The sequence below is a fragment of the Hypanus sabinus genome, chromosome 4, assembly GCF_030144855.1.
Source record: "Hypanus sabinus isolate sHypSab1 chromosome 4, sHypSab1.hap1, whole genome shotgun sequence".
NCBI lineage: Eukaryota > Metazoa > Chordata > Chondrichthyes > Myliobatiformes > Dasyatidae > Hypanus > Hypanus sabinus.
In genome coordinates this window covers 141,543,824-141,569,614 of record NC_082709.1, presented here as the reverse complement: position 1 = coordinate 141,569,614, position 25,791 = coordinate 141,543,824, and the positions used below count along the sequence as shown (strand labels likewise).

Below are 25,791 nucleotides of genomic sequence, written 5' to 3'. Positions count from 1 at the left end.
TGCCTCAACTTTTCATTCACCTGTCCCACACCTTCAGTTATCTCGAGTAGATTTATCCCAATTCTCAGTATCAAGACTGCAAGATGGGTTATTCTAGATACGAATCTAATTATACAGTGGAAACAGAAGAAGCAAATGCAGAAGTACTGGAAAACAGATTCTTGCCCAATATATCTGGAAAACTACTGAATGCTTCTGAAAGTCTCTGCCATACAGGAAATGCAAAAAAAATAAAAGAAATTGGTAAAATAATCAAAATATTGAATCAAAATAATTAAATAGTAAAAAAATAAGCATAGAAACTCAATTAAGAATGCAGGCTATCTAATCATAATGTAGGTTGTGAATAGCCACTCCACTCATTAAACTCAATTGATCTGGTAACCAGTTAAAATGGTGTGGCATTATACTCAACTAATCAGTTAGCTCTCCTCTCAGTTTTGTTTGTAGTGGCTCTCCATCACAATCAGAAATAGATTAATCAGAATTAGAATCCTCTAAGCCATTTCTAAGGCATTTGCCTTCTCAGATAAGTCAGTGTTACTACTTGTGCCAAACTTAAGGCTTTCAATCCAGTAAATTTCTCTAGATCTTTCAGTTACAAATCTGCTGGCAGGTCAATTAGAGAAGGAGCAGGCATTGAATAGAATGGGAATATTCTTGCAGAATAGTCATCCTCTGCCACTCATGAACAGTTGGGAGGAAAACATCGTCTACAAAACCCTAGTAAACACCTGTCAACAAGTTCAAGTCTTTTCCATTTGCATCAGAACTCCATGGCACTTAAGCGGGAAGTATCGTTCGGCCACCAGCAAGTGGATTGTCTTACAGTGACTGCCAGAGAAAATCTGAACTTAAGGATGGAAATGGCATTCCTGCCAGATTATTCTTATTAAGAACTTACACTCTTTGATTGTGCAATTCTATTTATTAATTTAATGTAAGAACTATGTTAAATATTTCAGTAGCCTGGAGTGAACATGGAATATTCCTATTCATATCTTTTCTCTGTGAACTCTCTCACTAATTTCTGTTCCCATTCTCCATGTTGTTCACCTATTTCATTTAGATTTAATATGTCTCCTGCATGTCCACATGTATCTAAACTTCCATTGATCTATTACTGTGCAGTGATCACTTATGTTCTTACCAAGTTGTACTTGCTTCATGTGTCTTGGAACTGATTATAGAATCCTAGTGTTTGTTTTCAACCATTTAAAAGCATATCTAATGTTTATAAGTGCCCTTGTGCTATAGTAGAGAATTTTTCTCCCCAATCTCTGTATTATACAATATCTTATTTCAAAGTCATTAATAAAGCCAGTCATACAGTCTTTCCTGCTGAAGTTCCCCTCCAAAACTATGAAATAATTTACTAATTTCTCCACATATAAACTTTTCTGATAACATGTTCATTTCTGACAGCTTCATTAATCACTGTACTTCCATGCACTTTCTATCAGACATCCTTTTCTTTTTCATTTAGAAGTGCTATGTAAAATGTAAAATTTGTCACTGCCTTTCTAATAATCCCATTCTCTTCTGTATTATTCCTCTACTAACTAGCAGACCAGCAACTGAGAGCAGGAGAAGAATTTACTGAAATTAAAACTCCCAACTTGGTGGAATTAATAATAATGACCAATTTTAGAAGGTAAATGCTACAAAAGGGGCATAAAGAGCCACTATAGCAAACAAACTGTTGAGAGCTAAGATTTAAAAATCCATTTCTTACAGCAAATTTTTATGCATTGCACTGTAGTGTTGCCAAAAAACAACAAATTTCATGGCATATGGCAGTGATAATAAAACTGATTTTGATTCTGTTAACAGCTAACCTTGGTGCCACGTTTTTATAATAAATATAACTTATACATGCAAGACCTTACATTCACCCAAGCTTTTCTGGTTTTCGATGACTTCACATATTCAATACTCAATTTTTTTTTCCACAAACCATCTGTACCTAAATAATACTGCAACATGCCAAATAATTCCAAGGATTGAAAGGGCAGATGTCATTTAACACAATACTACACGGCTTGTATTTTGTGGGGAATTATTGTTATATCTAAATGGAGCTGTTATGTAAGTTTCAGCAAATTTGCAGTTCCCATAAGTATATATGCAACCACAGAGGTCCTCAATTTTCATGGAGCTGTTTACAAATATTTTCCCAGCTCCAGTCCAATGCTGGACTTCGTAAGGAGCCCCACAAAGAGCTCACTGGAAGAGAGTTAATCATTCAAAAAACTTATTGGACATCTGTGCTAGTGCAGGAAATATGTCACCATCATTTGAGGAACTAAGTTTTGGCTTAATTACAATTTATTTTCAAATGACTTTAACTTACTTAAATGCAGCTGGGATTTAAATGTGCTTGTTGCTTCTTTTTATATAATTGTTTAAGTTTTTATAAACTTTATAGCTTTCATAAGAATGATTTTTTAAAAAAATATCTTCTAAGTATGAAAAATGTTTGTGGTATTTTGACTGTTTGCACAGCCCACTAAGCTAGGGTGATTGTTCAGTATGCTGACAGATACCTTTTGTTGCATGCTAGCTTTGGAAAATATTCACAAGAAAAGATCCTTCTATGTAAGTCAATCTTAAACTAGGGCTGCTCAACACTGACAATTTCTGGGTCTATATTGTAAATAACATTGCAATAATATGTTATAAGTTAGACCATCCTTACCTTTCTATAAAGAAAGCACAAACTCTCGCAAATTGCAATGATGTGAAAAATGTTCTATTAGAAATACTGAACTTGTACCATCAATAGAAAGAAGTGATCAGGAATGTATCAGTCTGCTGCATTTAAGTAACGCAAAGTCAGAGTGAATGTTGAAGTGAGAGAGAGGCCAGTTTTTTTTTTAGGGAAGGCAGTACGCCAGGATAGTCCATGGGATCAGCAGCTAGTGTCTCTGATGGATTTTCTGGATATTTGTTTCTTTCTCATGTTTTCTAATTTGCTTTCTAAATTATGCAAGCTACATTTGAAAGATCACAAACAGTTGCAAATAAACTTGTAACTAAATTTGTTTAGCTTATGGTCATAAATGGGAGTCAGACCATTTAAAAAAATGTAAATGGAAAGCAGTAATCAGCTTGAAGTTAAAAAAATACTCCCTATCTGTCTGTGAAAACAGATGCTAGCTCACTACACCTGCTTTATTATTGCTCAAGGTGTCATTTTAGAAAATGGGTTGTTTCAAACAGACAAGTTGACTCTCAAGTTGCTTATTCGAAGAAGCTTGCAGAACAGATGGATAATATCATTTCGTATATCAATAACTGATGTGCATATAGTTGAAAGGTGTTATGTACTCAAAGAAGATAGCTTTACGGCATTACTTGTGTGTGAACTTTAAGTGTGAACTTTAAGCTGAGGTCTATGTCTCCAAAAAAGGCTTTTAGATTTGAAAGGATATCAGAGGAAATTTCATATGCGTGTGAGATCATCCCAGTGGAGAAAAGGGGTATATATATATAGTTATAGGAATTCTACCTGTATTTTGGAAATTATTAGTCTTTTAGGTTTAAGAAATGCTTATACTTTGTGCTTTATCCTTTATGCTTGAGAAATGCTTTATGTTTAAGGAAATGATTTGTGTTTTAGAAATGGTTTGTAATTTGGAAATATTTACGATAGTAATCCTCTGTGAGTTTTAAATGTGTTTTAAGAGTATTGTTTGGATTTAAACTTTTATCACTGTAAATAAATGAACTATGTTTTAAACTACATTGTTTGCTGGAAGTATCTTCTCCTTGGTAGGGAGAAGGGACCCTCCACTCGAACAGTGGGCATTAGCAGCTAAGTGCACTATGGAAAACAAACAGCAAAGTAAACTAGTATTTGACAATTGGGTAGTTACAGTATAATATTCCTACAGTGATAGGTGACAGTAGTCATGGATATTTATATCGGACAGGACTTAAGATCTCCATTTGAGTTTAGAACTCAGCGAACCCAATATCATCACAGTGTCAAAGAGTCACAGAGTCCTCCAGCATTGAAACAGGCTCTTTGGCACATCCAGTCCATGTGAAACTATTACTCTGCCTTGTCCAATCAACCCACACCTGGACCTTAACTCACCATTACCCTCCCATACATGTACTTATCCAAACTTCTCTTTAATGCTGAAATCCAATGCGCATCCACCACTTCCACTGGCAGTTCATTCCACACTCACACCACTCTCTGAGAGAAGAAGTCCCCCTTCATGTCCCCCTTAAACATTCCACCTTTCACCATTAACCCATCATCTCTAGTTGTAGTTGCACCCCTCCTCACTGGGAAAAGCCTGTTTGCATTTAGCCTATCTACACTCCTCATAATTTTATATACCTCTATCAAATTTCTTCTCATTCTCCTACACTCCAGGGAATAAAGTCCTAACCTATTCAACATTTCCCTACAACTCAAGTCCTCAAATCCTGGCAAAATCCTTGTAAACTTTCTCTGCAGTTTTTCAATCTTATTGATATCTTCCCAGCAGGTACATGAACAGAATGGCACATAACAATCCGAATTAGACCTCACCAATGTTTTATTTAACTCCAACATAACATCCCAACTCCTGTGCTCAATACTTTAATTTATAAAGGCCAATGCACCAAAAGTTCTCTTTATGGCCCTATTTACCTGTGATGTGACTTTCAAGAAATGATGGATCTGAATTCCCTGATTCCTCTGTTTAAAAACACTTCTCAGTGCCCTACTGTTCACTGTGCAAGTCCTACGGTGGCTTTACCTCACAAAATACAATGCTGCATACTTGTATGCATTAAATTCCATCGGCTAATTTTTTGCCCATTTTTCCAGCTGGCCTAGATCCTGCTGCAAGCTTTTATCCCTTCCTCTCTGTCCACTCTGCCCCCAATCTTGGTGACATCCGCAAAGTTGCCGATACAGTTTACCATATTATCACCCAGGTGATCAACAACAGACACAGCAAAGATCCCTGTGGCACACCACTGGTCACAGGTCTCCAGTCACAGAGGCAACCATCTACTACCACTCTCTGGCTTCTCCCACAAAGCAAATATTGAATCCAATTTACAGTGTTACCAGTGCCAGCAACTGAACCTTCGAGGCCAAACTCCCATGCAGGATGTTGTCAAAAACCTTCTTAAAGTCCATGCAGATAACATCAACTGACTTTACATCATAAATTTTCCTGATAACCTTCTTGAAAAACTCTTAAGACTGGTTAGGCACAACCTACCATGCACAAAGACATGTTGACTATCCACAATCAGTTCCTATCTATATAAATACATATCAAATTCTTTAGAATATCTTCTAATAATAACCCACTACTGAAGTCCCAATTATTCTTAAAGCTTTTCTTAAAGAACCACTGGCAGCTCAACTGTAGTGAAGAACATTTTAAATACCTCTGCTAGGGCCTCTGCACTTGCCTCCCACAAGGTCTGAGGGAACACCTCATCAGGCCCTGGGATTTATCCACTCTGATTTGCCTTAAGATAGCAAGCACCTCCTCCTCTGTAATCTGTACATAATCCATGACTTCTCTTACTGTTTTGCCTCATTTCTATAAACTTTGTGTCCATCTCCCTCGTAAAGACAAATGTCAAATATCTATTTGATCTCCCCCATCTTTTTTAGTTCCAAGTCAAGATGACCACTCTAATCTTTAAATCAACTTTGGTCCCTTGCCATTGTTTTGCTCTTAATACGTCAATAAAAACCCTTTGAATTCTCCTTCAACTTGTCTACGAGAGCAACCACATGCCTTCTTTTAGCTCTCCTAATTTCAGTATGTTTCAATAGGTACATTTAATGACAGGGAAATGTATACAATACGCATCCTGTAATTCTTTCCTCGAAGAGTTCTGTTGCTTATTTTCCTCAAGTACATCATTTGCTTAGGATGGTGGTGAATATCAGATAGCTCATTTGTTCTTTCCATTTATGCCTACTATGCACTTAACCAGGGCCTCATTATCTCTTAAACGTCAGGGTTCCTGAACTTGTCAGTCTTGCCTTTCATTCCGACATGAACATACAAACTCTGAACTCTCAAAATTTTGCTTTTGAAAGCTTCTCACTTACTGAGCACTCCTTTGCCAGAAAATCACCTGTCACATTCCACATTGGCCAGATCCTTTCTGATATCATCAAAATCGGCCTTTCTCCAATTCAGAAACTCAAGCCAAAGAGTAGACCTATCCTTCTCCATGTTTACCTTGAAACTAATGGAATTTTTGACACTTCTTCAAACGATTAAGAGTTATGATCACAAATATCTTTCATGTGTTAAATATCTTTTAAAAGAGCTTGTTTCCACATAGTGTTTTGTGTTGGGCAAGTTTAAGGCAGTTTATTTTCTGCAGGCGGAGAGTAGAAAGAAAAGAGCTGGTAAATTTACACAACACACAAAAAATGCTGGAAGAACTTAGGCAGGATGTTTCCAGGCAGCATCTATGGAAAAAGGTAATCTGTTTTGGGCTGAAGCCCTTTATCAGGCCTGTGTTTTTCCAGCATCTGCAGATTTTCTCATGTTTGGTAAACTTACTGGGCACATTCACCAAAATGCAATGGCTTTATAAGGCATTAGTAGGACCAGACTTGGAGTATTGTGAGCAATTTTGTGCTGCTTATCTAAAAAAGGATGTGCTAGCATTGGAAAGGATTCATGTGAATGATCCTGGGAATTAAAGTGTTAACATATGAGGAGCATTTGATCGATACAGTCCTATACTTGCTGCAGTGTAGGAGAATGAGAGGGAGGGTTATGGAAGCCTACTGAATATTGAAAGGCCTTAGATAGAGTGGACATGGAGATTATCTTTTCTTTAGTGGAAGAGTTCTTTAGTGGAATTCCTCCTCATCTCTGTTCAAAAGGACATTATTCTTTTCTGAGGTTATGCCCTCTGATCCGAGGAGGAATTTTTAAACTGGAGAGTAGTGAATCTGTGGAATTTGTTGCCACAGATATGGAGGCCAAGCCAATGGGTATGTTTATAGTGAAGGCTGATAGGTTCTTGATTAGCAAGGGCATCAAAGGTTATGGGGAAAAAGGCAGGAAAATGGGGTTGACAGGGATAATAAATCAGCCAAGATGGAATGGCAGATCAGACTCGATGGGCTCAATGCCTAATTCTTCTCCTATGTCTCATGATCTTATGGTAATTAAGTGTCTGGAAAATAGGAAAGAAAATAACTCAGGGTAACAATCTAACCAGATCATTAAAATAATATGGAAATAAAAACAATATATGCATTATAATGGATTTATGGTTTCACATTTCAGCTAATACACAATGGCAATGAAGCCACAACATTGCTAATATTGTTACATTAACTTAATGGTATACTCCTGCTTACATTTGTTCTATAGAAGCTCCAGCTATAATTATAAAATGTGTTAGCAATGATCGGGCTCCAGCCCGTAATTGATTTTCCATAAAGGTAGCTGCCATACCGTGGCAAACATCCAACTAGATTCCTATTTATCGATCAACAAACTTTTGTACCGTAGCACTAAATAGCACATTCACACACCACTAACATTAAAGCAGTCTTTCAACAAAGAACTAAGTAGATATTTGGGTGAAATAACTGATTTAGACATACACACTCCTCTTTCAATTACAAACTAAACTGGATAGTTCTGATTTTAAAGCGCTAGCTAAAGATAAATGGATTATTTTAGCTTTGTCTGTCCAAATGGATGCAGTTACATCCACAGTGATGAAGTGTTTTGAGAGGTTGCTAATGAAACACATCAACTCCTTCTGGAGCAACAGGTCCACAGCAGGTGCCCTCTCATTGGTTCTTCACTCAACCCTGGAACATCCGGACAGCAAAGATGCATACATTAGGATGCTCTTTATCGACTACAGCTCAGGATTCAATACCATCATCCCCTCAAAACTAATCAATAAGCTCTTAGACCTTGGCTTCAATACCTCCTTGTGCAATTGGATCCTGGATTTCCTCACTTACAGACCCCAGTCTGTTTGGATTAGAACAACATCCCTCCATAATCTCCACCAGCACAGGTACATTACAAGGTGGTGTGCTTAGTCCCTGCTCTACTCATTTGCACGTAGTCTGTGTGGCTAAGCACAGCACCAATACCATATTCAAGTTTGCTGATGACACCACTGTCATTGACTAAATCAAAGGGAGTGATGAATCAGAATATAGGAGAGAGATTGAAAATCTGGCAGAGTGGTGTCATAACCACCCTTACTCAATGTCAGCAAGACCGAGTTGATTACAGATTTCAGCAGAAGGAAACCAGAGGTCCATGAGCCAGTCCTCATGAGAGAATAAGAGATGGAGAGGGTTATCAACTTTAAATTCCAAGGTGTTATTATTTCAGAGGACCTATCCTGGACCCAGCACATGACTGCAATTACAAAGAAAGTATGACAATGCCTCTTCTTACTTAGGAGTTTGTGGAGATTTGCCATGACACCTAAAACTATGACATACTTCTATAGATATGTAGTGCAGAGTGTACTGACTGGCTGCATCACAGCTTGGTATGCAAACACCAATGCGCTTGAATGGAAAATCCTACATAAATTAGTGGATACTGCCCAGTCCAGTACAGGTAAAGCTTTCCCCACCACTGAGCACATCTATATGAAATGATGTTGCAGGAACCAATCATCACGAACCCCAACCATCCAGGTCATTCTCTCTTCATTCACGCTGCTGCCATCAGGAAGAAGGTACAAGAGCCTCAGGACTCACACCAGCATATTCACGAACAGTTACTAACCTCAACCATTAGGCTCTTGAAACAAAGGGGATAACTTCACTTGTCCTATCATTGAAATGTTCCCACAACCAATGGACTTAGTTTCAAGGACTCTTTATCTCACTTTCTCGATATTTATCACTTACTTATTTATTATTAATGATTTCTCCTTTTTGTGTTACAGTTTATTGACTTCTACATAATGGCTGAATGCCCTAGTTGGGTAGTCTTTCATTGATTCCGTTATGGTTATTATTTTATAGATTCATTGAGTATGCCCACAAGATATGAATCTCAGGGTTGTATATGAGACAAATATGTACTTTGATAATAAAATATACTTTGAACTTTACTATTGCTGAACTCCATGGAATAGACAATAGACAGTAGGTGCAGGAGTAGGCCATTCAGCCCTTCTAGCCTATGTTCCTAGTTTCTAAGAGGCAAGTGTGGAAAATGCATTCATGCATAGCTACAATATGGGTACACATGGTTCTCATGCACACGTGTGCATGCAGTTCTTTAACATTACCAATCTGCCTTGGTATATTTGAGCCAATTTAGTAACTTTAAGGCATGCTTTGTGTAATGAGAAATGGTGCTAATTATTAGAAAAGTTCTCACTGATGAGAATTAGTGAGAATCAGTGAGAATCTGTTCTCACTAAAGAGAATTTGTTTTTATTACTTCACTTGTGCGTATTTTAAAGTTAATCTTTTTTTTTGAGGTACAATTAGTAATGGCCTCCATTTCAGTAACAAACCTAACCAAACAGATGTTGATGGAGTCAAGATGAAAGTCAGAATAACATCTTTCATTACTGTGATATTTTAACTTAAAGGACACTAAATTCATTCTTTCAAATTAATATACATGTACAGTTAGCAGTGTGATGTCTGCATTTCTCTATAGGCTGCGGAGATGGAACTATCAATCAATGAAATAGTAGGGAAATGGAAAGGTGAAGGTACAATCAATGAAATACGTCATAGAGAGTCTAAGCTAATGCTTTCAAGAGATAATGTAGAGACCCAGTACAATGTTTCAATATAGTGTCAAATTCAACTTGAATACCAGTTACTCCATATACTAAAAGTGACTACCTAATCTGAAAAGTAACATCAAAGCAGCAAAAGTGGAGGACAGATCAATCTTCATGGAGAAAGGGAACAAGGACCTAACCTTGACATTGACATACTCCTGAGAGCAGATTATATCACAAAATACTATTGTCTCCTCATTTGGAGATATATGCATGCATTGGTACCAGTAACATCTGCATCCCAAGATAACTGAGCTAAGTGGCAGGGGCAAGCACCTGGACTGTTATTTTAGCCCATACAGATCAACTGCTAAAACAATCCCATGGGCCCAAATTGACCACAAATCCTATTTTCCCCCATTATCAACATGAACAATCCTACAAAGATAATTTCAGCTAAAACTTACCCAAACAACTGAAATGGCCTTGGAAATTGTTTTGTATTTTACAAAGTTTCTCCATGATATGTTAAATGATATATAAAGCAAGAGTTAATAGAATACCGTGTTAGCCATAATAAAACAAGCTATTATTTTGCTCTGCGGTAGTGGTATATTTGGCTGAAAAATTATGGTTCAGACTTTTCCATAATTGTTTTTAATTGAAAAAAAAAATAGTTTGATTGTATTTCAGATGACTGAAATTGTTAATTTTATAATTTACTTTTGGTGGACATTTAACAAATTAAAAGCTATAAATAATGAAGCTATAAATTTTTTGTTCAACAAAATTTAATACAGTTCTTTAATACTGAAGGTAGAGTTTTTATGTTAGTGTAATGATCCTTTACAACACATACAATATTTTTGTTAAACACTAAATAAGAATGCCTTGCATTGCACATCAATTAAAAAATCACCTTGTAGTTTAAAAAGATCACAAAAACAATAATTACATTTGAATAACAAATTAAATTAGAATCATTTGCATTTAACACACAGCATGACATTTATATCTATAAATCCTATATATTTAAATAGCATGACATGTACATGTATCGACATTGTGCTTTTGCATGAACTGCTTAGAAATGGTCAATTATTCTGAGACCTAAAACTGGCTCAGTAGATTTGTCCATTCATTGTCTAAGAAGCAGTTACTTTTACAAAGTCACTGGAAGGGGAATTAGAATTTACAGTAGGTTGTTACTTAATGGTCGAATTTGTTGCAAGTTCCCAAGGTCCACTGGACATTTCTTTAAATGCTTGATAAGACTCAAGAAAATACAACATTTTATCAGCAGAAGAGGTCAGCAGTGTTCTTGAACATTGGTATGGGAGTTCAGGTTTCTGTGTCTCCTGTCTGAAGTTACCTGTGAGAATGTCACACAGCCTGGTTCATGAGAATCTTTGACCACATGTGTTGCCTTCTTGAGGCATCACCTCCTCTAGGTACTACTGACAGTGGGGAGGAAAGTGCTCATGATGTTTTAGGCAGAGTTCACGACTCTGCAGCTTCTTAAGTTCTGCACATTCAGATTGCCATACCAGAGCACGATGCAACCAGTTAGGATGCTATCAATGGTGCACCGTGTATATTTGTCAGAGAATTCAGTGACAAGCTGAATAACCATAGTCTCTTCACAAAGCAAAGATGTTGCTGTGTGTTCCTTGTGATTGGATCTACCTGCTGGGTAAGTTATCCAATATGTTAAAGCTGCGGACTCTCGTCACCACTGATTTGCCCCCGTGTAGACTGGCCCATGTTAGTCCTCCTTCCCCTTCCAGATGTCAACAAGCAACGCTTTTGTTTTCCATTCTACTTCAATTTCCTCACCATGAGACCACAGTTTGTGCAGATCAGAAATAACATCTTTTTCTTGCTGACAATTAGCACTGATGCACTTCAAGGAGGTGTACTTAACTAGCTGTTCTACTCTGTCTAAACCAGGGGTCGGCAACCCGCGGCTCCGGAGCCGCATGCGACTCTTTCATCTCTGTGCTGCGGCTCCCTGTGGCTTTGGAAAATAAATGATGAGTATTTAATTAAAATGTATTTTATGTTAGTTTGTTAGTTTTTGAAATGTAATTCTAAATTTTAAGATTATGGTGATCTTGTAGGATCTAAATAAAACGTGTTTTATGTTGCTATTAATATACGTCACCACTGCCAATGCCTGACACCCGCCAGTGCGCGATTTCTTTAATTTTTCGATCCAAGGTAGGCTAAATATGAAGAATTCTAAAACAAGAAAAGTGACTGAAGAAAACAGAACGTTTAATGGTAGGTGGGCAGATTCATTTGCTTTCACTGCTGACAAGACTAGTTTACCGGTATGCTTAATATGCAATGAGAAACTAGCAAACAACAAAAAGTCAAAAGTTGCAAGACATTTCCAGAATAAACACGCAGCCTTTGCTCAAAAATATCCGGATGGAGATGAGAGAAAAAAAGCCGTTTTGGAACTGATTCGGAAGGTTGATCTGAGCAAAAATCATTTCAAGAAGTGGATGAAGTCTGGAAAATCAACGACATACGCCAGTTATGTTGCCGCTCAGGAAATAGTCAGGCACGGGAAGCAGTTTACAGATGGTGAATATATAAAAGAATCTTTCATTAAGATTTCAGAACATCTATTCACGGAATTAAAAAAAAAAGTGAAATTGTGCAGAAAATCAGGGATATGCCCCTCTCTGCAAAGACTGTCAAAGACAGAACCATAAAAATGGCAGAAGACATCAAAAGACAGCAAATTAAAGACATCAATTTAGCTGTGGCCTACTCGATTGCCTGTGATGAGTCTAAAGACAAAGGTGATATTGAACAAATAGTGCTGTTCTGCCGGTATGTAAACTCTGCCGGGCCACAGGAAGAAATGATTGAGTTGATACCTCTAAAAGGCCAAACACTGGGGGAGGTCATCTGTGAGGCTGTCTTGAATTGTTTAAGAACCAAAGGAATAAAGACCACCCACCTGGTGTCAGTAGCTACTGATGGGGCACCAAGTATGACAGGAGCGCACAAGGGATTTGTGGCTTTACTGCAGAAGTTGCTGGACAGAAAGCTGCTGACTTTTCACTGCATCTTGCACCAAGAGGCACTGTGCGCTCAAACATTTCCTCAGGAATGCACAGAAGTAATGGATGTTGTCATTCAGATTGTCAATAAAATAATGGCAAAAAGTTTAAATCACCGTCAATTCTGTTTGTTACAGGACGAGCTGGAAAGTGCATATTCTGATCTCCTGCTGCACAACAAAGTCCGGTGGCTATCAAGAGGGGAGGTGCTGAAACTCTTTGTTGTGTGTCTGGAAGAAGTGAAAACTTTCCTGTGCAGCAAAGGGCTCACCTTTCCTGAGCTGGAACAGTCAGAGTGGCTGGAAAAGTTACACTTCATGGTAGACATGACAGCGCACCTGAACACGCTGAACACAGCTCATCAGGGGAAAGGACGCACAGCCCTGCACAAGTTGGAGGATGTTTTGGCACTCGAGCGCAAGTTGACAGTGCTTGCCAGAGATTTACAGAAAGGCACTTTGTCTCACTTCCCCAATTTGAGAGAGTTCAAACAAGCTCACGACATGATAAATTCGGAGTATTTACATTCTGCAATCATCGCAATGCAAACATCGTTTGGGAAACGCTTCTGTGAGTTCAGTGAGGAAAAAAACATATTATCCTTCCCAGTCACTCCCCTAAGCATCGATCCATCCCTACTGAATATGACTGCATTGGCAGGTGTGAGTCAACCTGATCTTGAGATGGAACTGGCAGACATAGCTGACAAAGACATATGGGTGTCCAAGTTTAGACGCTTGACAGCAGACCTTGAAGATGTTGCCCGTCAGAAGGCCATTCTTGCTCAGAATCACAAATGGAGTGATATTGAAAACCTCCCCAAACCGGACAAACTTGTGTTCGAAACATGGAACGCTATCCCCGACATTTATGTAATCATTAAAAAGTATGCGCTTGGAGTCCTGTCGATCTTTGGATCCACATATGTATGTGAACAGGTGTTCTCCAACATGAACTTTATTAAAAACAAACATCGCGCATGCCTCACAGATGACAGCTTGCGATCCTGTGTAAAGATGAAGGTGACGTCATACAGCCCTGATGTGCAGACGCTGTGCGCTGAGGTCCAGGAGCAGGAATCCCATTAACCAAGTATGATAAATATTTTAATTGCCTATTATTTTAAGTATATTCATATTTTTTCATTGTTCAGTGAAATAGTCCTTTTATTTTTCAGGTTGACAGCTGGCTGACGTTATTTTTGGTTTGCTGCTGGCGGACAATTTAAGTTCGGCGTTTTTCATAAATACAAGAAGGACTCAAATAGACGTTGAGTATTTTACTTAAAAGTAACCTTCAACCCAACGTCTTTTTTTTCGGAGTTCAAAATGTTTTTGTTGCATGCAGAAATGTAATTTCGTTTTCTCTGCAGGAGTTCATCGATTTCATAAATGCAACACATTATAGTTTGTTTATACATAGCATAAAGGCAAAAAAACGTTGTATGCAGTGTTATTTCATTTTAAATGTCAAACGGGTTTTGTGGCTCCCAGTGTTTTCTTTTCTGTGGGAAACGGGTCCAAATGGCTCTTTCAGTGGTAAAGGTTGCCGACCCCTGGTCTAAACCAATGACTGTGTAGCTAGGCTCGGCTCAACTGCCGTTTATCAATTTGCCAACAGTGCAACTATTATTGGCGGAATGTCAGATGGTGATGAAGAGGTGCACGGGAGAGAGATAAATCAGCTGATAGAGTGGTGTCACAACAACAACCTTGTAATCAATGTCAGTAAGACCGAGGAATTGATTGTGAACTTTAGGAAGGGGAAGTCGGGAAGTCACACCAGTCCTCATCAAGGGATCAGAGCTGGAAAGGGTGAGCAGTTTCAAGTTCCTGGGTGTCGACATCTCTGAAGATCTATCCTGGGCCCAATGTATTGATGCAATTACAAACAAGGCAAAACAATGCTATTTTTCATTTAGAGTTTGAGTGGACTTGGTATGTCACCAAAGACACTTGCAAATTTCTACAGATGTACAGGGGAAAGCACTCTAACTGGTTGCATCATTGTCTAGTACGGAGGGGTCACTGCACAGGATCTGAAAAAGCTTCAAGAGTTGTAAGCTCAGCCAGCTCCTTCATGGGCACCTGGCTCCCCAGCATTGAGGGCAACATTGAAGGCAACATTCATCATTAAGGACATGCTCTCTTCTAATTGCTACCATCAAGAAAGAGGTACGGGAGCTTAAAGTCACACACTCAATATTTCAGGAAAGGTACAAGAAAGAGTGTGATGGAGCATTCTCCAACAGCTTGCATGAATGCGATTCCAACAACAATCAAGAAACTTAACACCACACAAGACAATGCAATTGGTGTGACTGTACCCTATCCATGACTCTAAGCATTTATTTAATTCACTACCAAGGCACAGTGACCGATATTTCAGCAGCATTTTGCAAGCACAATCAGTATGATTGAGAAGGATGAGGATATCAGGTGCATGGGAGCAGAGATGTCTGCATTTTCTCCTTCAAATCATAAATCATGTTCATTTGAAAATTTGTGGCTCATCTGTCTAAATCCTGGTACTTGCTACCCAACAGCATGTTTAACAGAATTACTACAATGATCCAAGAAAGCTGGTCATCACCACCTTTTCCAGGGCAGTTAGAGATGGACAATTAATCTTGGCTTTGCTATTGACACTAAATACTAAAGAAGATGAATAAACAAAAATCATCTTGCAATTCAATAGACAATCCCCTTGGTTTATTCATCTATCTTCAAAATCTAGGATTCTGTACTTACCTTTGCAGCTGGATGCTCAACTTCCTTACTGGGAGACCATCGTCAAAGTGGATCGGAAACAACATCTCTTGCTCACTGACAAACAACACAAATGCATCTCAAAGATGCATGATTAGCCCATTGCTTTACTCTCTCTCCACTCATAACTGTGTGGCAAAGCACAGCTCAAGCACCATTGGATTGAGTGGTGTCACAACAACAACCACACATTCAAGGCCAGCAAGGCAAGGAATTGACTGTGGGATTCAGGAAGAGAGATCCTGGAGAACATGCACCAGTTCTCACTGAGAGGTCAGCAGAAGAAAGGGTGAGCAGCATGAAGTTCCTGAGCTTGCACAATGCAGAAGATCGCAAGAGGCTACCGAGGGTTGTGACTTCACCCAGCATCATCATCAGCACAAGCCTCACCATCATTCAGGAAGGCAGCATCCATTACTAAAGAAGTGAATTGAATTGACTTTGTTACTTACATCCTTCGTGTACGTGAGGAGTAAAAATCTTTGTTACATCACCGTCTAAATGTGCAATGTGCAATTCTTAGTAATTTATATTAAATAGTACATACAACAGGACAGTCAATCTAACATAGAAATACAGATGAATTTATCAGTCTGATGGCCTGGTGGAAGAAGCTGTCCCGGAGCCTGTTAGTCCTGGCTTTTAAGCTGTGGTACTGATTCCCAGATGATAGCAGATGGAACAGTTTGTGGTTGAGGTGACTCAAGTCCCCACTGATCCTTTGGGCCTTTTTTAAAACCTGTGTTTGTAAATCTCCAGAATAGTGGGAAGTTCGCATCTACAGATGCGCTGGACTGTCCGCAACACTCTCTGCTGAGTCCTGCGACTGGGGGAAGTACAGTTCCTAGACCAGGGAGTGATGCAGCCAGTCAGGATACTCTCAATTTTGCACCTGTAGAAAGTTCTTAAGATTTTGGGGCCCAAACCAAACTTCTTCAACTGTATGAGGTGAAAGAAGAACTGCTGTGCTTTTTTCACCACATAGCCAGTATGTATAGACCACATGAGATCCTTGGTGATGTGTATGTCAAGAAACTTAAAGCTACTCACCCTCTCAACCCCAGATCCATTGATATCAATAGGAATTAGCCTGTCTCCATTCCTCCTGTAGTCCACAACCTGCTCCTTTGTTTTTGCGACATTGAGGGAGAGGCTGTTTTCTTGACACTACTGTGTCAGGGTGATGACTTCTTCTGTGTAGGCCAATCAATATAGTATCATTAGCAATTTTAATTTGCAGGTTGGAGCAGTGGGTGGGGACACAGTCATGGGTATATAGAGAGTAAAGGAGGGGGCTTAGGACACAACCTTGAGGGGCAGCTGAGTTGTGGGTCAGAGGGGCAGAAGTGAGGGAGACCACACTTATTACTTGCCGATGACCTGACAGTGAGTCCAGGATTCAGCTACTCGAGGCAAGGTGAAGGCAGAGGTCTCTGAGCTTCTACTCAAGCCTGGAGGGAATTATGGTGTTGAAAGCTGAACTGTAGTTCAAAAACAGCATTCTCACATAAGTATCCTTCTTCTCCAGATGTGTAAGGACGGTGTGTAGAGCTATTGCATCGTCTCTCGATCAGTTGTGTCGGTAGGTGAATTGTAGGGGCCCAGTGTGGGTGGTAGCATGCTGCAGTTGTAATCCTTGACCAGCCTCTCAAAGCATTTGCTTATTATTGAGGTGAGTGAGACAGGACACCAGTCAGTCAGACACATTATCTTGGTCTTTTTAGGTACAGGGACAATGGTGGATGTTTTGAAGCAGGAGGGCACTGTACACTGGCAGAGGGAGAGATTAAAAATGCACTCGGAGTACTCACTCTGGGATGCCGTCCTGTCCTGCAGCCTTGTGAGTGTCACCATTTGGGAAAAGCCCTCTTCTCATTACTATCATCAAAGAGGAGTTAAAGGAAATGATGATGGCAGTCACTGAACTGACACATTATGATTCACACAGTCCAATAAAACTTTACTTTGTCACCAAACAATTGATACTAGAGCGTACAATCACCACAGCAATATTTGATTCTGCGCTTCGCGCTCCCTGAAGTACAAATCGAATTAAGTATAATAAAAATTTAAATTATAAATCATAATTAGAAAATAGAAAAGGGAAAGTAAGGTAGTGCAAGTCAGGTCCGGATATTTGGAAGGTATGGCTCAGATCTGGGTCAGGATCTGTTCAGCAGTCTTATCACAGTTGGAAAGAAGCTGTTCCAAGATCTGGCTGTACGAATCTTCAAGCTCCTGAACTTTCTTCCGGAGGGAAGAGGGACAACAAGTGTGTTGGCTGGATGGGTCATGTCCTTGATTATCCTGGCAGCACTGCTCCAATGGCGTGTGGTGTAAAATGAGTTCAAGGATGGAAGATTGGTTTGTGTGATGTGCTGGGCTATGTTCACGATGTTCTTCTTTCTTCCAGTCTTGGACAGGACAACTTCCATACCAGGTTGTGATGCACCCTAGAAGAATGCTTTCTACGGTGCAACTATAAAAATTAGTTTGGGTTTTAGGGGACAGGCCAAATTTCTTCAGCTTTCTCGGGAAGTAAAGGTGTTGGTGGGCCTTCTTCGCAGTGGACTCTGCTTGGTTAGACCAAGTCAGGTCATTTGTGATATTCACCCCGAAGAACTTAAAGCTTTTGACCTGTTCCACCTGCGCACCACCGATGTAGATGGGGTCGTGGGGTCCGCTACTCCTTCTGAAGTCAACAACCAATTCTTTCGTCTTGCTGACGTTGAGGGATAGGTTATTGTCTTTGCACCGTGCCACTAGGTTCTTAATTTCCTCTCTGTACTCAAACTCATCATTACCTGAGATACAGCCTACAATTGTGGTGTCATCAGCAAACTTATATATTGAGATCAATGGACACTTGGCTACACAATCATGGGTGTACAGTGAGTACAGCAGGGGGCTGAGTACACAGCCTTGTGGGGCACCAGTGCTCAGAGTGATTGTAGAGGAGAGCTTGTCCTCTATCTTTACAGCCTGGGTCCTGTCTGTGAGGAAGTTGAAGATCCAGCTGCAGATTTGAGTGCTGAGACCCAGGTTCTGGAGCTTAGGAATCAGTTTATTTGGAATGATGGTATTAAAGGCAGAGCTGTAGTCGATGAAAAGGAGCCTTACATATGTGTCTTTATTCTCCAGGTGTTCTAAGGAGGAATATAGTGCCAGAGAGATGGTATCTGCCGTTGACCTGTTGCTCCAGTAGGTGAATTGCAAAGCGTCGAGGTTGACCATTAGGTTATAGTTTATGTGTGCCATAACCAATCACTCAAAGCACTTCATTGCAATTGATGTTAGAGCCACAGGTCGGTAGTCATTCAGGCATGCCACCTTGCTTTTCTTCGGCACCGGGATTATCATTGCCTTCTTAAAACATGAGGGGATCTTAGACTGGTGGACTGTCTCATATACCCTTGGAAAAGGAAGTGCCTGGAAAATTTAACAAAGAGGACACTCCTCTCTACATATTCTCCCAAATGCAAATTGAGAGTTTCCCTATTAGGGCAGAGCTGATCTAAAGCGAAACCAGAAAAGTCCAGAAACCACTGCCTCAGGTCTATGTGGCAACACAAAATGGTTGGAAAATGCAAGACGATTTATCTTCAGGAAGGCTCTTCTAAAGTCTTCCTCAGTGACGATGAATCTTGATGCCACTAGGTCTGGTTCATCCAGAGGGGCCGGGACACTCCTCTTCTGTTCGAATCTTGCATAGAATACGTTAAGTTTGTCAGGAAGAGAAGCACTACAGTTATTGAGATTCTCTGCCTTTTCTTTGTGCCCAGTGATCTCATTTAGACCTTGCCATAGTCTACTGGCATCCCTCTGGTTAGCCTAGGCTTCCAATTTGGCTCAATACTGCCTCTTGGTGCCCTTAATGGCTTTCTGGAGTTCATGCCCGGATTCTGTGTAGCGACTGGTATCCCTGGACCTAAAAGCCACAACTCTAGCCTTCAAAAGGGACTGGACCTCAAAATTCATCCAAGGTTTCCAGTTAGGGAATACCTGGATCTTCTTGCGAGACACACTGTCCTCTGTGCATTTCCAGATAAAGTCCATGACAACTGAGGCATACTCATCGAGGTAAGCTGCCGAGTCCTTGAATACTAACCAGTCCACCGATTCAAAGCAGTCACGGAGGTCCTCATCCGTTTCCTCTGTCCAACACGACACCACTTTTGACACCGTGACCTCCCGCTTCAGTTTCTGTTTGTAAGCCGGGAGGAGGAGTACGGCCTGATGGTCCGATTTTCCGAAGTGAGGTGATGCCTCGCCTTATAGCACAGGTGCAGTCATGTCACACGTTATAAGTAATGGAAGTGAACGCCCTGTAGCCTTTGCATCACATTCCCTTACCGCTGCAGACAAACATTACACACAGGTTGACAGCAAGGCCTGGAGTCCAGTTTGAAGTGTAAAACATTTCAGCCAGTATTATATGGGAGAAAATTTATCGAACTTGATTACTGACCCTCAACCACTATATCCAATTTCAATCTACAGAAGGCAGCTCCACTAACAGCAGCAGCACGAATACAGAGATGGGCTCTCTGTTTCTTGGAGGACATGGAAATACTGGTGGACTGTCTCATATACCCTTGGAAAAGGAAGTGCCTGGAAAATTTACAAAAGAGGACACTCCTCTCTACATATTCTCCCAAATGCAAATTGAGAGTTTCCCTATTAGGGCAGAGGTGATCTAAAGCGAAACCAGAAAAGACCAGAAACCACTGCCTCAGGTCTATGAGGCAACACAAAATGGTTGGAATATGCAAAAAAACTCTAGTTCGAACACTTTTACCAGTTCTGGGATGAACTTGCATTTGACAGAGGCTGTCTTTTGTGAGGATTAAGATGTGTACCATTCAAGCTGAGAGCTAAAGTGTTGGAGGAGCTATATGTTGGGATAAGTCAGCAGATCGAGCAGCTTGCCGTGCACTCTTCAAAATTCCAACACGTCCAGAAGGAAGGTGTCCAGAGCTGCCAGCACCAAAATCTGCAGTCCCAGAGACAACTCCGACAATTTCCAAGTACGGCCCAGAACCTGAGATTATTACACAGCCACAAGTCACACATGCCAAGCAGAGTGATCCCCCCTTGTCAGAAAATACTTTATCCCACAAAAGTAAGAAATCCTCCACAGTGATCAAATCTTTAGGCCCAAGTGGGACAATTCAACATTTATTATGCTGTGATGAGTATATCTAGTAGTTGCATTGAATAATATCCTATGTACATAGTGCAGATGCATTCTATATCGAGTTGGAGTTTATAGCTAGATAGGACCATAGATCATTACAGCACAATACAGGCCCTTCAGCCCTCCATGTTGTGCCGACCCGTATAATCCTTTAAAAAAATACTAAACCCACACTACCCCATAACCCTTCATTTTTCTTTCATCCATGTGCCTGTCCAAGAGGCTCTTAAATACCCCTCATGTTTTAACCTCCACCACCATCCCTGGCAAGTCATTCCAAGCACTCAGAACCCTCTGTGCAAAAAAATTACCCCTGATGCCTCCCCTAAACTTCCCTCCCTTAATTTTGTACCTATGCCCTCTGGTGTTTGCTATTGGTGCCCTGGGAAACAGGTACTGAGTATCCAACCTACCTATGCTTCTCATAATCTTGTAGACCTCTATCAAGTCCCCTCTCATTCTTCTACGCTCCAAAGAGAAAAGTCCCAGCTCTGCTTACCTTGCTTCATATTACTTGTTCTCCAAACCAGACAACATCCTGGTAAATCTCCTCTGCACCCTCTCCATAGCTTCCACATCTTTCCTATAATGAGGGGACCAGAATTGAACACAATACTCTAAGTGCAGTCTCACCAGAAATTTGTACAGTTGCAACATGACCTCTTTACTTTTGAACTCAATCTCCCTGTTAATGAAGCCTAGCATTCCATAGGCCTTCTTAACTACCCTATCAACCTGTGCAGCGACCTTGAGGGATGTATGGATTTGAACCACAAGGTCCCTTTGTTCATCCACACTCTTAAGTAACTGACCATTAATCCTGTACTCAGTCTTCTGGTTTGTCCTTCCAAAATGCATCACTTCACACTTATCCGGATTGAATTCCATCTTCCATTTTTCAACCCAACTCTGCAGCCTGTCTATATCCTCTTTTAACCTTCAACAACCTGCAGCTCCATCTACAACTCCTCCAATCTTCGTGTCATCTGCAAACTTACTCACCCATCCTTCTGCCTCTATATCCAGGTCATTCATAAAAATCACAAATAGCAGGGGTCCCAGGACAGATCCCTGAGGCACTCCACTAGTCACTGACCTCCAGGCAGAATAATTTCCTTCCACAACTACCCTCTGCTTTCTTCCTTTAAGCCAATTTTTTATCCAAACAGCCAAGGTTCCACTTATCCCATGCCTCATGACTTTCTGGATGAGTCTCTCGTGAGGGACCTTGTCAAATGCCTTGCTAAAGTCCATGTAGACCACATCCACTGCCCTACCCTCATCAATTTCTTTTATTACCTCTTCAAAAAACTCAATCAGGCTTGTGAGGCACAATCTTCCCTTCACAAAGCCATGTTGACTATCCATGAGTAGACTGTACTTCTCCAAATGCTTGTAGATCCTATCCTTAAGAATCCTTTCCAGGAGTGTTATGTATTTAATATGTCAGTAATATTTGAGCAATATTGTAAATATACTGTTTGATTAAGCATTCTTTGTTGTTTATATAATTTATTATGGGTTATATGATAAAGTGCGTGAATGGTCTATGTCGTTACTTGACCACACCACAAGGGTGCACCTCATTGAAAGTAAAAACCAAGTGTACGTGTTCTTCCCGTCTCCCTGTGATTTCCTTTTGATTAATTTTTGGAATTACAAAACGTAACATTTCCTCTCTGCTATCTGATTTCTGAATAGTCCATGACCTACGAGCACTACCTTGTTATCCCTCTTTTGGTGCTGTATTTGTTTCGTAATTTATAGTAATTTTATGTCTCTATAACATGCTGCAGCAGCAAAGCTACACATTTCAATTATATGAGGGAGCAATAAAAAAAACCTGATTCTAATTCTGATTCATTTGTGTGATCTCGCACTGCACAATTGGGTTTTGTATTTCCCATGTTATAACTTTGACTAAACATCAAAAATAATTAAACACTTTGGATTTAAAGGTAGGTCCCCGTGCAAATTCAAGTCTTTTATTCTCAAATGAACACAAGTTTATTTTGTAGCCTTAAAACCTTGGCAAAGCTGTCAATGTGTTAGTGCACTTATTCAAATAACATTTCAAACATAGATTATATAATAACAAAGATATTATACAAAGCATTGAATAGAAATGGTAAATATCATGCATAGAAGTATTATACCAGAGATGCTTCTTTGTGGTAAAGCACAGTGGATTCCGGTTAAATGGGATATCAGTTAATCGAGGCAGCGGCTTATTTGGGACAACTCTTAAAGAACAAACACGAGGAAATCTGCAGATGCTGGAAATTCAAACAACAACACACACAAAATACTGGTGGAACACAGCAGGCCAGGCAGCATCTAAAATGAGAAGAACTGTCGACGTTTCGGCCCGAGACTCTTCGTCAGGACTAACTGAAAGGACTGATACTAAGAGATTTGAAAGTAGTGGGGGGAGGGGGAAATGCGAAAATGTTCATTTTGCATTTCCCCCTCCCCCCACTACTTTCAAATCTCTTAGTATCTTTCCTTTCAGTTAGTCCTGACGAAGGGTCTCGGCCCGAAACGTCAACAGTGCTTCTCATTTTAGATGGTGCCTGGCCTGCTGTGTTCCACCAGCATTTTGTGTGTCTTAAAGAACAAAAACTGATCAAGAAACTATTCCTTTTATTTATTTGGGACACTATGCCGCTAAATTCGGACCGGAGACTGTTGCTGAAAAGTTGCTAAATAGCGTCAGTCCCATAATTTTGTGTTGCTGTTGGACACTACATCATGCTTAGAGTTAAGTTTTTAAATATTGTCATTTGCCATGTGTTTGTGTTCAAAGAGCAGTGATTTTTCCCACTAGTAATTGGCAAGAAATAAGCAGTAAGACAATTCTGAATTTCTTTGCTCACTCACTGTGGTTTCAAACAGTCCAGCTTGGAAATACAAGAAATGCCTAGTAACAATGAAATTATTTCACTTCTTCAACATGTTTGGAATTATGAAGAATTTGAAGATAATGACAACTGTCTTAAATGTTACAATGAAAATGAAGATTTGGAGGATGCAAACGTCAAGGCAGTCCATTAGGTGCCTGTGCTGACTTCGTTTATTTACAGTCAATCAAAAGAACAGGGCACCGTACACTGGATAAGTTCCTCTATTGATAAATATTAGGAACCAATACACAAGTTTTATAATACTCTAGTCATATTGATAGTGTTCTAGTTTGTTCTGATTTAATTTAAATGCATAATTTGTTACTCAGTTAAATGGTAGCTTGTCTTTTTCATAACATTTTAACTTCCATGAAACTTCTGCTAATTGCGCCGCCACATAATTGGGTCCCGATGTGTCCTAACTAAATGGAATCCACTGTAATTAAAAGCATTATCTGATGAACTTCTCTTATCTTACTGTTGATTTTTTGAGGAAAAACAAAACCTGTTTGTATCTAATGCAATATGTATATCTTCAGTTTAACTCTAATTTGCCTTTGTTTTTTTGCTGGCCAGTACCTCTCAATCACACTCACCCCTCGTGCTGCTAACCCTCTCAAAGTGCTTAGTCCTTGCTCCCTTTTCCCCATCATTTCTGGGTTCTTTTAACAAGTGACCATGATCAAAAATATTACATACTGTACAAAGTTCCCTTCAGACCACTGTGACCTAGAACCACTTTGCCTCTCCCTGCCATTGCAAGTTGAGAGATTCAGCGTACACTCATTGGTTGGAATAACAGCAAAGAACTAAGGCTGAGATTTCAGCATTAAGAACCGTGAGCTTTAAGCTTTTGATATTTAGTTTACTGTTGTTTCAGCAGAATACAAGTAATAAAACTTGTTTCCCAAAGGCTGCAGGGCACTTCAAGTTGAAGAAGATGCTTATTTTTTTCCCCTTCCAAAATGTTGATCCCATGATCCCACGTCCCTTGCTGTGGAATGTGTCAAAATGTTTTGTTTTCCAGGATAATATTTTTAAGCAGGTTGAGCTTTCTCAAATTAAAATAATTTTAACATACTCGTCTAAAGGAGAGGAGACGCCTGAATAAAAATTCAAGCACCCAGTAGACTTCCCAAGTAATTTACAGGCAAGTCTTGTTCACTGCTATGAATAATTAATCAGGAGACATAAAATAAAAAGGTGGATCAGAAAATTGTTTCTTATTATCCTGTTGCAAGTTTAGTAATTGGACAGGTAGAATATACTGACTTCAAGTAGACTGAATTTTCCTTTGGCCTCTTAAAACAACTGAGAGGTAATTAGAGGTTATTCAGTTTTATTATTTACACTAATTGTTAATTCAATGTTTTTATTGTAAAACCATTATTTGATGTGTTATATTCTGTAATACTAGCTATAAGAGATGTTCTTTACACTGGTTTAGTTTCTATGTTTCAGCCCTGCAGAGGTTTTCATAATGCCTGGTCAATCGACAATAGGCACATCAAAACACAGAAAAACATATCACTGATGCTCTCTCTTCAAAATTCTGTTAATTCACTGGAAGGACAAATGAACCAATGCGAGCATTCTCCCCCTGGGCAAAACTAAGGCCATACATTCATTTACACTGTACTGATCATGTTGTTCACCCACCAAATACCAGAACCCTGAACCAGAAAGTCTCTTCTGAGCTCTTTTTGGGTGGACATTTTCAGGAAGTATCTGCTTGGAGCTTCCTTGAAGAGGTTCACCATTCCTCCTGACTCCTAGGAAATGCTGGGATATAACTACTCAAAGGAGGGAAGGAACATTCAGAATGCGAAGCCATGCGTCAGGGGCACACAGAAGCCCTGTACAGGCAGCAGGAGTGGATAACTTCACAACCAGCCCTCTCTATAAGCCATTTCCTGCCCATCTGCGTAGGAGTCTGCTGTTCCCACATTGGCCTCATGAGTCACATTCAACCCTGAAAACCATATTGGAAGCAAAACTTTAAAACAGTATTTGCTGGCAGTAGAATACACAACTTCAGCAATGCAAACTTGCCACAGCCTGCTTCCAAAGGGCAAGATTCTAGCAGCAGTAGGTAGCCAAACTGCAGTGAAGCACCC

General features: G+C 39.9%; 1 protein-coding gene across 1 annotated transcript in view; it reads right to left on the bottom strand.

The window, feature by feature from the left end:
• Nucleotides 1–25,791, bottom strand: part of epha6 (eph receptor A6) — a 670,497-nt gene that overhangs the window by 525,508 nt on the left and 119,198 nt on the right. The gene's annotated exons all lie outside the window — the stretch shown is intronic.